Source organism: Lates calcarifer, linkage group LG7_2 (assembly GCF_001640805.2).
Source record: "Lates calcarifer isolate ASB-BC8 linkage group LG7_2, TLL_Latcal_v3, whole genome shotgun sequence".
Classification (NCBI taxonomy): domain Eukaryota; kingdom Metazoa; phylum Chordata; class Actinopteri; family Centropomidae; genus Lates; species Lates calcarifer.
The window spans coordinates 10,587,333-10,602,247 of record NC_066854.1 but is presented as its reverse complement, the minus strand read 5'-3'; the positions used below and the strand labels follow the sequence as shown (position 1 = coordinate 10,602,247).

The 14,915-nt window shown below is 37.0% G+C and overlaps 2 long non-coding RNA genes across 2 annotated transcripts; both read left to right on the top strand.

Annotated features, from left to right (window-relative positions):
- Positions 1-541: 541 nt before the first annotated feature.
- On the top strand, positions 542-4,934 carry LOC108900608 (uncharacterized). The gene is made up of 3 exons (XR_001963761.2): positions 542-761; positions 4,123-4,190; positions 4,321-4,934. It is a non-coding gene; the product is annotated as an uncharacterized LOC108900608 (long non-coding RNA).
- A 2,088-nt stretch (positions 4,935-7,022) lies between these two features.
- On the top strand, positions 7,023-11,545 carry LOC127139130 (uncharacterized). The gene is made up of 4 exons (XR_007809069.1): positions 7,023-7,103; positions 9,707-9,782; positions 10,272-10,333; positions 10,956-11,545. It is a non-coding gene; the product is annotated as an uncharacterized LOC127139130 (long non-coding RNA).
- Positions 11,546-14,915: the final 3,370 nt, after the last annotated feature.

Here is a 14,915-nt window from a genome sequence, read left to right as displayed (position 1 = left end):
CCAAGTGAAATCTGTGTAAAAATTAAATACTCAACTAAACAAGTAACAATCAAAGTAGAAACCAAAAAAATATCCTTGTATTGTTAAATACTGATTATTCATAGTAAGAACAGAAAGAGAAAGAGCAAGAGGAAACACTTTTTAGGGCCTTTAAATTTACTTTATGATGGCTGAAGTAAGATCACCAGTGTGGCTTTTACAGACTGGACCACCCACATTTTTATGAACTCTAAAGTGAAAACCTGGTCATGAAATGGATTTACAGCAGCATCACCTGTCACCTAAAAAAAAGTCTGAAATCCAAGATGGATAACATTCTGAAAAGATGGCTTTAATCTTGAGATTTTTAGGAAGCTTTATACAGGCCAGGTAAAGATTAGACTAAAATACAGAAATGCAAACAAGCAGCTCTTCCTCTTTCTTTTTTTCTTAAACACACATCAGGAAACGTATGTGTGTACATACAGTGCCTGTGTTTAAATCAAACAGTCCACCACCAACCAACACTAAAGAGCACTGTCTGTGTTCTTGCTGTCACATGCTCTAAATGAATCAGAGATGCCAGCATCCCTCCCACATCTCGTCCTCTTGCTGCCCACTTCCCTCTCCAGTTGGAGTTTATTTATTGAGCAAACTGGCATCCAGCTCGCCTGAAATGCTTCAGTGACTTGACACCTCTGCTCCCATCGCCCAACACACCATCAATCCGACGCCTGGACTCGTCTGCATCAAAGGCCCCGCTGCAGCAGCAAGTTGGAGGGGTGAGTCCTGGCTGCATTTTGTTGCTGCTGTCGCTGCTGCTGCCTCAGGGAGAACAGCTGGGGTTAGTATTGTACACGCTGCTTTGAGGAGTTAAGCAGCCTGACATCTGAGCGAAGGAGAATAATGTGTTTACATGATCTTTTTTGTCTGAGGGAAGTGCAGAAGCAAGGTGCTACACACACTAACACACACATAACACTACCGCAGTCCAGTGACTCTGCAGTCTTACATTGTGCCCTCTGGACACATGTGTCGCTCCCCATCCATCTTGCGCACTCTGTCAAACAAGCTCCTGCAGCCATTGTGTTTTTCGATCCAAGTTGAAAAAACAGCCACCACATCTCGCAGAACCACATTAAATTTTAACACTATAATATGAGTTTCTTCATGTGTGTTATTGCATTTGAAAAAATAGCTTTTGGCGTGGGTTTTCTTACAGGGAGAAACTGTATGGAAGTAAATAAGGGCCAAAATAATGAGGGCAGCAGAAACAAACTTTGAACACAACACAAATATTAGAACATTTTAAGGTGATATGGCAAACTTGAGACTGATCTGATTGGACATGGGTGTGATCGATTCTATTCAGGCTCCATTGATTATTCTAGCCTGAATGTTCAAGTAGGATATTGGATGTATGTTTGAAACTCCTTGGGAATTTCAAAGAGAGGACTTTGAAGCTTTAAAACTCAGATGTTTTTCAAAGTGAAATATTTCAGTGTTACAAACTGTGTAGTATTTAAAGGAATGGCTTGATGTTTTGGGAAATACATTTTCTTGCTTTAGAGTTAGATTAGTTTTTTTGATGATTTTTTTTTCACCTACGTCAAAGCAAGAATGCAAAAATGTTGAAAAATAACACAGATAACTACTCCTTAAATTTCAACATTAAATATTCAGTTCACAATAGGTAATCCTTATAATATTCCAGTTATAATGGCTCTAATTTGCTTTTAAAATTCAGGCAAATGTCCTGATTACAACAGCTGCAACCTAGGCTAATCTGGAAATCTTTTTTAATCAATAGATTAACTAGATTGATACAGGTAATAAATTATTAGTATATTTATCTCTCTCTTATTGTGACTTCAGTAGCTCCAGAAAAACAAAGTGATCACCTGTGCTGACACACTGTTGACATCCCTGAGGTAAATGTGATGCATTAGCCTCGGGTTAGTGCTGTTCCTGTTTGTGGTAATGCAGGTTATCAGTAGTCTTGCAGCAGGTGGAGGTCATGTTGTTGAGCAACACTTTGAAAGTCATGTTTTTTTTGTTTTTTTTTCAGCACTGGTTCACAGGAGGCTCAGTTTTGTAGCCGCAGGTTTTCTTTCAGTGTCCATATCATATTTCAAACTCATTATGTAGTTAAAATAATTTTTGGTTGTCAGGCTGTCTGGATGCCTACAGTGAATATGATAATACCAAGGCAGGAGGTTGTGATTATATTTTCTTTAATGACCTCTGTGATTGATGAGGGAGAAAACATACCAACAGGTGACAAAGTTAAAGCAGGAATTATGAGACGTGTATTAATTCAGAATCAGTCTGGATGTTGTGTGAGAGGTTTTTTTTTTTTTTTTTAATCTCATAGCAGTTAAAGAAAAAGACACAGATACATGAGCTGACTTTAATGAAATCTGGCAAGCTGTAAATATTCTCTCTTGGACTGTTATTGCCACAGGCTGCTGTGGCAAACTGGTCTATCTGCAGCTCCATGCAATAAACTGACACTATGGGAGGTGAGTGATGCAGGAAGGACATAAACTCATCTCTTTTTGTCTGTGTCAGAGAATCTGGAAAAAGTCACAATTGCCAGATGGTGTGTGAGATGCTCCCGGGTGCACCAAACATTTAGCAGATATCGCTCTTTGCAGAACCCCTTCTCTTGTGTCTTTACACTCCTTGCCTCTGTATTTTTTAAAGCGTTTCACTACATGAATCATTCATAACAGTATGCCCTATATTGCTGCGCTATAAGTGACTGACAGTGCTGAAATGTCAGAGCAGAGTTTCCCTTCAGTGCACACTCACCACGATGTTTAACTGCCTGTTACATGTGCTGCCTTCTTATTCTGTCTCTATTCTATTTTTCCCTCCTTGAAAATGTCTCTAAGGTCAATGTGTGTTGCCTTAGAGACAACAGGACAACCATTCTTCAACAAGCGCTGATGACAGTTAGGGATACCAACACACATCCGTGACTGTTCAGATAAATACAGGGTGACATTCTGTAAAAATTCTGCTGTGGACAAATAATTAAGCCCTTTGCCATTTTGTTTAATTAAAGCTGATATTATCATCATCTTACTCCCACCTGAGGAGAGCGAATCGCAGCATTAAGTAGAATAACATAATCACAATCAAGACACTCCGCGAGAAGTATGTTATAAAGGTCAGTCACAGGGAGACATATCGCCTGGCAGACAGAAACAAGTGTGTACTTCACTTCATTTGTTCTGGTGATAATTTTGCAGAGTGACATTTAATTTAATTTTCAGCATGTAGGTGGAGGATGCAGGGTTAAGCAGCTCGTAAAGCACACTTATACGTTTGTTCTGAGCGCCTGCAACTTCCTGTCACTCTCCAGAAGCTAACTAACATTTTCATACTCTTACAATTGTGATGTGTTACCAGTTGTTTCATCTCTGCAGAATGAAAGACTGAGTCCAGTTTAATAATAGGTGACTTCCGCAAAAACATGTCTACTCACTGTTCATTTAATTGGCTGCACAGTTCTGCTATTCCACAGGCTGATAATCTCATACATTAAGTCCTTGCAGCCTTCTAGCTATCTCCCCACACGGCTGACAGGTTTAACTCCACAAGCTACCTGCCGGTCAACAACCCCCTCCCCCCAACACCACCACCATTTTCATAATCATATACACAAATACAATTCATTTCCCTATCACATGCACCCAAGAGTGTTAGGACTACACCCCAACTATCTACATCCCTCAGAGCTCTGGGCTATTATGACTTTTCCATAAGGACAAGAACACTGTAACAAGCATTTTACAGTAATTCACCTGCATGGTGTCCCTCACTGGACACTGCATTATGATGCTAACGCAGTGTTATTATAGTTTCTGTGTGGTATGTAAGCTATAGTTATTCACTCTGACATCTACTCTATTTACAGCACAACTATATATGTTTACTATAGTGTATACAGGAGTATACCAGGCTACCAGAACTGCACTGCTGAACTCTTCTGCACAAATATTTGCACAAATACTTAACAGTACTGTTGTAACTAAGTGTTTTCACTTGAACAACAGGAAAGCAACACAGTTTACAGCAGTTAGATGGTGGAGCTCTTTTATTTCATTAACAGCTTCATTCTTTCATCCACTTCAGGTCTTCAACTGCTGTCGTCTTCTCCTCCTGCACAGACAACAACACACATTGATCACACAAACTCATCTGTAAGTCCAAATAGTTTTTTACATATTAGACCCATGACTATACTGACAGTTTGTGACACTTGTGACGACTCCTCCACCTGGATACTAGGTGTCCCTGTTGTGTTTTCCTTCTATTTCTTTCTTGCTGCAGGTGTTGGGTCATGGTGGAGGGTCATCAGCTGATTGAGCCACACCTGGGCCCAGTGTGTGCTCCTTCTTATATTAACCCCCAGTCTGGAGTCCGATGGGGGGCTGGGAGGATGGTTCCTGGTCCCGGCCGATCGTGGTGGCAGCTGCCGTTTTCTTTTCGTTAGTTTGGTTGTCCATGTGTTTGGTTAAGTTGATTAATTTACCTTTTGTAAAAATAAATTCCTGTTTTTAACCTGCCAACTCGTGCCATCTCCCTCTCTTGTCACAGTTGTTGAGCCAGGCTGTGACACACTTTACTGTACTGTTACATTGAGTGACTCCTGACTATACTTTTTTAACTTTTATTTCTATTTTGGTTTACTATTACTTCTACCATTACGTACTATTTTTCTTTTTACATATTACTTCTAAAGTTACATTTAACTTTTACTGTTTCAAACTACATCTAGTAACAGATTACTTTGACTTATATCTCACTTCTTATTTCAAACTGTGCAATATCAGTACTCAAATCCAATCTATCACTGTGTACACAGTCTTGTATATATGATGCCCTTTTCTATTGTTGTTGTTGTGACTGATAAAGGATTATGTTACTCAAATAAATACTTCTAAAGAATATTCTGCTGCTGTATTTAATATTGTATCAAAGTGAATATTATTAGCCAGAGGTTAGGGTTTTCAACCTCAATTTTACATTTTATTTGCAAGTAGAGAAGATTTGGCATTTCTGCATTACAAGATCACTTTTGTGATATTAAAAAGTTATACTGACAGTTTTTCACAGCTTACTATACTATGACATTCACTGACGGTTTTTGACGCCTTACTCTACTGTGACATTTTTAGCCAGAGGTTTGGGTTTTTAGGCTTTTAGCCTCAATTCACCAGCTAAGCTCAACAAATCCGTTCCCTCCTGTCAGCTCTCCGGTCATCTTCGACAAACTCCTGCACAACGGCAATCAAGACTACAATCCCCAAACTGGTATTTTCACCTGTACCATACCAGGTGATCTATTACTTTGCTACCATGTCCACTGCAAAGGAGGTAATGTGTGGGTGGCACTGATGAAGAACAATGAGCCAGTGATGTACACTTACGATGAGTTCAAAAAGGGCTTGCTGGATCAGGCTTCAGGGAGCGCTGTACTCCCATTACGACACAGAGACACTGTACACATACAGCTGCCGTCAGACCAGGCTGCAGGACTTTATGCTGGTCAATATGTCCACTCAACGTTTTCTGGATACTTACTGTACCTGATGTAAGAACATATAAAGGTGATAGCAGTGAGATACGATGGTAAATTTCACCATATTGATCAGAGAATGCAAAGGTACAATATAGGTCAAGTATAAAGGTTTACAATGAGTGGTGGCAGAATATCTTTTAAAAAAATGTTTTGGTAGCATCAACATACTTCATTGAATTAGTTTTTGCATTATATGCATCACATCTGTTTCTACACACACGGGTGGAGTATCAGAAAGCAGTTATAAAACAATGAGCGCAGTTTGCATAGAAATATTGTGATAACCCATCTGGTTGCTGGCTGTGATGTTGCTGTGGAGAGCAGAGGTCAAAAACACTACCAAATATGTCAGTTGTCATAATCCTTGTATGTTTACATTGTGCATTTACTGTTATATCCATACATACATAATATATCAGTGATCATGGCTTTACTGGAATAATTCCTGGAACAATGAGGCTTTATGTTGCAGAATCGTATTCACTCTTCATTCATCTTTTGCTTTACAGTTATAAACTGTACACTGGGCACATATGATCATATTGGTTTAATTGTATAATGCATTTACTCACAGTTATCGTAACATGCATTTGGGTTACGTGTTAGGGGTCATCATACAGTTATTAAGTTATTGTTGATCTTTTATGTTATTTGGAAAATGCAGCTTTCAACAACAGCATCCTTTGTCTCAAAATCTTTTTGGATATTTTATCCAATTTCATACTGTGTCCAGAACAGAAAAAAATATTTGGCCCACAATTTGGCAAAGGAACCATTGTTTGATACTTTTCTTTTGACCAGTTGCTGTCACAGATTTGTTTTGTTTGTACTAAATATGAATTCTTTGAGCGGTTTTCGTCAGCTTGTCAGTACTGTAATTTATTTGTTTGACTACTGATTACTTGGGATTGCTTTGTTTTTTGTTAGAGTAAATGAGTCACTGTCACTGTTTTTCAGTTTTTATTGTTAGTTAAGGTGTTCAAAATATAGGGAAAATATATATTGGCTATATCACACACTATTTATGCATAATGACTTAAGAAAATGCTGAGCTTGGCATTCCAAGTCCCCCTACCTCTCCACAATATATGAGTCCGTTGGGGTACATGTGATAGATTTTTAATCTCTCTTTATGTATATATGGGTTCTAACCTCGAGGATATATTGCACAGTTTATCATTAACCCTTGGGGGTCTGATGCTGCCAAGTGTTTTATAATTTAAAAAAATGGAGTTCGATATTTAACGTTTTGTGAAAACGCACCTTTACTCGTGTCCTAAAGTGTTTTGATGCTTAAAATGGGTTTACTGAAGTCTCAGATTCGCAATAATAGTAGAGCACCTTCCTGTTAGCTGACGTATGTCGTCATTGGTCACGACGTGGCTCGTCATTGGTCACGAGCTTCTGGGAGGAGCTGTTCAGAGAGGCGAATCAGATATGACCCTTGTTCGAATCATTGCCTCTGTTTGCCAGTAGTGCGAGGGAACGTCGTTACCGAGGTCCGAATGCTTAAAATTTTTGTCGAACACAGGTAAGATGCTAAAACAAACTCTGGAGCTGTTTTTTGTCGAACACAGGTGAGATTGGACGCTGAACACACCTGCGGCGGCGGCGAGGTGAGGGTGTTAGTATTAGCATTAGCCTCACCTCGTGTTAGCATTAGCCGAATGCTAACACCTGGGTGTTAGCATTAGCATTAGCCTCACCTCGCCGCCGCCGCAGGTGTGCTCAGCGTCCAATCTCACTAATAGCAAGCGTTAACATTAACGTTAGCATAAACGTAGAGCGTTAGCATTAGCCTTATCGTTTAAGGATGTTTTTTGGCAGTGTTCCCTTTTTGGCGTCTTTTTTGTTTGTTTGGGTTGAAGTGTAATTGTGGCGTCCCTGCTACGTTGTTGTCAACTGTTTATTAGTCTGTTTGTTTACAACTGTTTGCATCTCTGTACCATTACTAGCATACCATTAGCCTACCATAGCATTTGACTGCTTCTTTGTAGTTTGTAGCTCCAGCTTGGTCATTTTAAGTCAGTTTATGGTGGATTATCGTCGTCATGTTTTTTCCAGTTGCGGGTCTAGCGGTTTTAAGTGTGGCATTGTGGTCATTTTGCAATTTCGTTTTTTTCCTCTTTGGCGTTTGTGTGTCTTTGTAGCTTTGTGGTATTAATCTATCTATAGCCATTCATTGATCCCCTCACCATTTGTTTGTGGTGACTATGACTGAAATTATGGTGGTGAAGATGTCGGTAAATTGAGTCAGTGTTGACTTAATTCTCAGATGAAGAGCGCACGTTAATTCTGTCAGTTTACGAGGAATTTAAAGAGACTGTAACGACACCGCAGTAAAACCGCAGCTGTCAACAAAGCCAGGGAGACTGGTCACACGTTCTCTGGATTCTTAATCTGTAATATGAGCTGTAAGGACACGGAAAATATGTGATGATATTTCAGATACTTGGATTACAGTCAACACGTGGGTCACATGTCTGAAAATGAGCTGTTACTCTCTGTGAATGATGATCTGCCTGGAACACTCTGGCTGTATATGTATGAATGTAATGCTGTTATGTTGAGTATGAACTTCATGTTAACAGTATTTCAGCCTCAGTGGAAATCTGAACCTGGATGAAATATAAAGATTCTATAAAGTGGTACGCATTCATATTTCCCATCATTAATACTGCATGTTTTGGTTTGATATAGTAGTAGTGTCATTTAATATAGTACTATTATCTAGTAGTCTTGTCTAGTCTGTTCTGCTGTTGTTGTTGATGTAGTAGTAGTCTAATATAGTAGTGGTGTTTACCATAGTATTGTCATCTAGTCTGTTGTAGTTGTAGTACTGTCATTTAATATAGTACTATTATCTAGTAGTCTTGTCTAGTCTGTTGTGGTGTTGTTGTTGCTGAAGTAGTCTAATATAATAGTAGTCTAATATAGTACTGTCATCCAGTAGTCTCATCTAATGTTGTAGTAGTAGTCTAATATAGTAGCGTCATCTAATCTGTTGTTGTAGTGTCATTTAATATAGTAGTCATCCAGTAGTCTAGTCTAGTCAGTTCGGCTGCTGCTGTTGTAGTCGTCTAATATAATAGTACTGTCATCTAGTCTGTTGTTGCCTAATATAATAGTAGTGTCGTCTAATAGTCTCATGTCCTCTACTGTCTTGCATCTCTCTGCCAGTGTGTTCCACAAAGCTTACTGTGCTTCCCTGAGGTTCATTATCAACTGCAATTACAACAGCCTGTCGCATTATATTGTCTTTCAGGACAATAATGCCCCCACCCACATTTAAAGGATTATTGAAATCGATAATATGCAACACTAATAATGCTAAAATCTGCCGCTTGACTGTGAGAAAGAAAAATTACAAATTTGAAAAATTGAAAGTGGAAAATGCGGAGCATAAAAAATACCATTTATTGGTGGGGGTGGGGGGGCTGATGGTCTTTAGGCAACCCCTGTCCTTCGGAGTCAGCCTCTCTCTGTCGTCGTGCCGGTATCTACCTGTGGGGCAGTACTTAGGTAGAAGTAGCAGTTTAGAGATGCAGTGTTAATTACCCCGGGTAAAACCTATCCACCTTTCGTAGTACAGGTTAACTGGGATGTTACACCTGACGTCACCAAGTTACTCCTGAAGTTACTCTGATAGGCCAGTAACCTCGCTTCGTAGTACAGGCCTCTGCTCTGTGCCCTGTATTTAATGAGATTAGTATTGAATATAATAATGACTGATTAATCATGTCAGAAAATAGTAGCAGTTATAATAATACATAAAAACTAAATAGTTGTGAGGTAATTTTCTGTCTGTGGACTGAAGTATAATTAAAAATACCACAAGTTAAAACCCTGCTTTCAAAAATGTACTTAAATGAAAGTTTTTAAAGTTCACAGCAATATACATGATTCCATGTGATTTCCCAAATATTTATTGTGATTGGTTCTTAAAGATGTGATGCTTTTTCTTGTCATATGTGACAGCTCATTTTCTGAGACACTCCTCTAATGTTTGGAAAATGTTATGGTTCAGCTGTAATGTTGAATATTTTTCTGTGTTTTCATGGTTAAACTGTTGATGAACAGGTCACAGTGTATTGATCATTGTGCTTTGTATGTTTCTCTCTTTATTTCCTCCAGGTGTCTCCACTTCGTCCACGATCAGAGAATCTTTGTACAATGAAGGAATTGTTTAGACCAGGACAGAGGCCTCCAGGTAATTCACAAAAAGCTTCGTCACCTGTTCAACACAGAGCACTGCCATTAAATTATATATCTTCAGCAACTGCCGATGATCGTCTTGGTTACATCTCTCTCATTTTGTCTGTCTCCTTCCCCCTCTCTCTCTTTCTGCCTGTTTTTGTGTCTCGTCTCGTCCTTCCTCTCTTAACCAAATTTTGTTCAAATTTTAACTTACATTGGAGAAACAAACATTTCCATCCACTGCTGTTGTGTGAATATGAGCAGCTGGTGGAGTCACTTCTGTAGTCAGAGCAGCTTCTTCTGTCTTTGTGTAGAAAACAAATTTAACTCTGATGAGTCCAGAACCAGTTAGTCCACATACTGGTTTCTTTGTAAATTTAGTGTCCTTTACTTCTATCTCTATTTGTACAGTTTGAAGTTCAATACCCAGAAACACTTTTATTTTGATGTGTTAAAAGTTACATCTATATATATATATAGTTTGTTGTGTTTTTCTCCACAGAATTCAAACTTCAACCATTAAATCACAGAGAAAAGAGACAGACATGAAGATGTTTCCAGAAGGTCAGTGTTTATTCTTTTTAGTCTGACTCTGTCATTATCTCAGTTGCAGTTTGACACAGAATAGAAACCCTGAATTGATAAATTGAAGCCCTTTAAATATCAAGTATAAAACCAACACAGAAAAAATTGCTCTAAAAATAAATATAAAACCATTACAAATGGGGTTAGGGTTAGAAATACATGTAAAACCTTAAATAAATAGTAATATAAATTAAGTATGAAATTATTGAAATTGTGGCTTCACCACCTTCAGTGGACTCTCTAACAGAGCTCCTTATTTTTTCCAGATTTTGGTGTGACTAACTCAGAATGGCATTAGTGCTTTACACAGACTTTAAAAGTGTATATGTTTAAGAATTACTTGATTTTTGTAATGTTTTGGGGCCTACCACATGCTAGCACTAAAAGTCTACAAATGGTTCTGAAAGCTGCAGCTAGAATGCTAACCAAGCTTTATGAGCAGTCACATTTGGTGTTTAAATTCAAAATTCATTAGTCAGTCTAAGGGAGTATAGTTGTCTCTATCTGGTCTCATATAGTGTAGTTTAGTTTTCTTCTTGTCTGTTATTATTTTTTATACAATTTCAGCTGTTCATTTTTCTCTGTTTCATAACGCCACCAGTGCTGTCAGTTTCGCAAGAACTGCGTCTGATGTTGCGCTTTGACGGTTATCCCGTTACGCCAGGGAGTCAAGAGTGCTTGGAGAGGCGTTCACAGAACCTGTAAACCAAAGCTGGGGCTCTCGCACTTTGTCTGCTTCACGTAAGATTACAACTCGCAGTCCCTTTTCTTTTAATGTTGGCATTTGTTTAATATAGTTCTGTTGTTGTAGTTGTGTCATTTAATATCTGTCGCACGTACATCTTTATATACAACACAAATCACACAATCATTTCTTTTGCATTTATTTACTTGTGTTTTATTTGTGCTGCTGCCTAACTTCAGCAATCACACCAGTGTAAAATTCTTTCAACACAATGTGAAGCTTTGCCTGGAAGTGGAAAGTTTAGACATGGCTCCTTGTTGATACGGCACAATCTCGTCTCCAGCACACGGGCGCAGATGAACCTCATCTTGTTTTGCAGTGGAGACACTGAAATTCACAGAAAAAGACACTGACAACAGACTAACGACAATCATTTTGTCTAACTTTCCAATTAATCAACCATTCTTATGTAAAGACAGGTGTTTTTTTTTGTTACCTGATGTGTGGGGATTGCTATGCTTGAAGTCTTCATCAGATGTCTTGCTGAAACTACCTGTCAGCTCATTTATGTGGAACTAAAACTGGACAACAACAGGAGTCAGTCTGTCCATCTAAATGCTGTTGTTTTCTTTCATCCACTCCTGATGCAGAAAAAGAACAGACAATCACTTTTCTAACAGACACTCCACCCACTGAAATCAACACTAATTTGTTTGGGGGAATTCATTTACATGGTAAGACTGGTAATTTGCTGATCTCAAAGGACAAAACCTTTGACATTTTACAGTGCTATAACATTATTTGAGTGTTTTTGACTGTTTTCCATGCCTTACTGTACTATGACATTTTTTGACTGTTTTTCATGCCTAGCTCTACTATGACATTATTTGAGTGTTTTTCACTGTTTTCCATGCCTTACTGTACTATTACATTTTTTGACTGTTTATGACTGTTTTTCATGCCTTACTCTACTATGGTATTTTTTGAGTGATTTTCATGCTTTACTGTACTATGACAGTATTGGAGTGTTTTCCACTGTTTTTCATGCCTTACTGTACTATTACAGTATTTGTGTTTATTAATGTTTTTCCATTGTTTTTCATGCTTTACTGTTCTATGACCTTTTTTGACTGTTTTTTATGCCTTACTGTAGTATTACAGTATTTGAGTGTTTATGACTGTTTTTCATGCTTTACTGTACTACGTTGTTTTTTGACTGTTTATTACTGTTTTTCATGCCTTACTGTACTATTACAGTATTTGTGTTCATTAATGTTTTTCATGCTTTACTGTACTATGACAGTTTTTGAGTGATTTTCATGCCTTACTCTACCATGACATTATTTGAGTATTTTTCCTCTGTTTTTCATGCTTTACTGTACTATTACAGTATTTGTGTTTATTAATGTTTCTCCATTGTTTTTCATGCTTTACTGTTCTGTGACCTTTTTGAGTGATTTTCATGCATTACTGTACTATTACAGTATTTGAGTGTTTTTCACTGTTTTTCATGCCTTACTCTACTATGGCATTTTTTGAGTGATTTTCATGCCTTACTCTACCATGACATTATTTGAGTATTTTTCCACAGTTTTTCATGCCTTACTGTACTATTACAGTATTTGAGTGTTTATGACTGTTTTTCATGCCTTACTGTACTATGACCTTTTTTGACTGTTTTTTTATGCCTTACTATACTATTACAGTATTTGAGTGTTTATGACTGTTTTTCATGCCTTACTGTACTATGGCATTTTTTGACTGTTTATTACTATTTTTCATGCCTTACTGTACTATGGCATTTTTTGACTGTTTATTACTATTTTTCATGCCCTACTATACTATGACATTTTTTGACTCTTTTTGACACTTTTTCATGCCCTACTATACTATGACATTTTTTGACCATTTTTCATGCCTTACTAAACTATGACATTTTTTGACTGTTTATTACTGTTTTTCATGCCTTACTGTACTATTACAGTATTTGAGTGTTTATGACTGTTTTCCATGGTTTACTCTACTATGACAGTATTTGAGTGTTTTCCCACTGTTTTTCATGCATTACTGTACTATTACAGTATTTGAGTGTTTATGACTGTTTTTCATGCTTTACTGTACTATGACCTTTTTTGACTGTTTTTCATGCCTTACTGTACTATGACATTTTTTGACTGTTAATGACTGTTTTTCATGCCTTACTGTACTATGACATTTTTTGACTGTTTATGACTGTTTTTCATGCCTTACTATGCTATGATGTTTTTTGACTGTTTATTATTGTTTTTCATGCTTTACTGTACTAATACAGTATTTGTGTTTATTAATGTTTCTCCATTGTTTTTCATGCTTTACTGTTCTATGACCTTTTTGAGTGATTTTCATGCATTACTGTACTATGGCATTTTTTGAGTGATTTTCATGCCTTACTCTACCATGACATTATTTGAGTATTTTTCCACAGTTTTTCATGCCTTACTGTACTATTACAGTATTTGAGTGTTTATGACTGTTTTTCATGCTTTACTGTACTATGACCTTTTTTGACTGTTTTTTTATGCCTTACTATACTATTACAGTATTTGAGTGTTTATGACTGTTTTTCATGCCTTATTGTACTATGACCTTTTTTGACTGTTTTTTTATGCCTTACTGTACTATTACAGTATTTGAGTGTTTATGACTGTTTTTCATGCTTTACTGTACTACGTTGTTTTTTGACTGTTTATTACTGTTTTTCATGCCTTACTGTACTATTACAGTATTTGAGTGTTTATGACTTTTTTTCATGCTTTACTGTACTATGACCTTTTTTGAGTGATTTTCATGCCTTACTCTACTATGACAGTATTTGAGTGATTTTCATGCCTTACTGTACTATGTTGTTTTTTGACTGTTTATTATTGTTTTTCATGCCTTACTGTACTGTTACAGTATTTGAGTGATTTTCATGCCTTACTCTACTATGATATTATTTGAGTATTTTTCCACTGTTTTTCATGCTTTACTGTACTATAACATTTTTTGACTGTTTCTGACTGTTTTTCATGCCTTACTGTACTATGACATTTTTTGACTGTTTATGACTGTTTTTCATGCCTTACTGTACTATTACAGTATTTGTGTTTATTAATGTTTCTCCATTGTTTTTCATGCTTTACTGTTCTATGACCTTTTTGAGTGATTTTCATGCATTACTGTACTATGGCATTTTTTGAGTGATTTTCATGCCTTACTCTACCATGACATTATTTGAGTATTTTTCCACTGTTTTTCATGCCTTACTGTACTATTACAGTATTTGAGTGTTTATGACTGTTTTTCATGCCTTACTGTACTATGACCTTTTTTGACTGTTTTTTTTATGCCTTACTATACTATTACAGTATTTGAGTGTTTATGACTGTTTTTCATGCCTTACTGTACTATGGCATTTTTTGACTGTTTATTACTATTTTTCATGCCTTACTGTACTATGGCATTTTTTGAGTGATTGTCATGCCTTACTATACTATGACATTTTTTGACTCTTTTTGACACTTTTTCATGCCCTACTATACTATGACATTTTTTGACCATTTTTCATGCCTTACTAAACTATGACATTTTTTGACTGTTTATTACTGTTTTTCATGCCTTACTGTACTATTACAGTATTTGAGTGTTTATGACTGTTTTCCATGGTTTACTCTACTATGACAGTATTTGAGTGTTTTCCCACTGTTTTTCATGCATTACTGTACTATTACAGTATTTGAGTGTTTATGACTGTTTTTCATGCTTTACTGTACTATGACCTTTTTTGACTGTTTTTCATGCCTTACTGTACTATGACATTTTTTGACTGTTAATGACTGTTTTTCATGCCTTACTGTA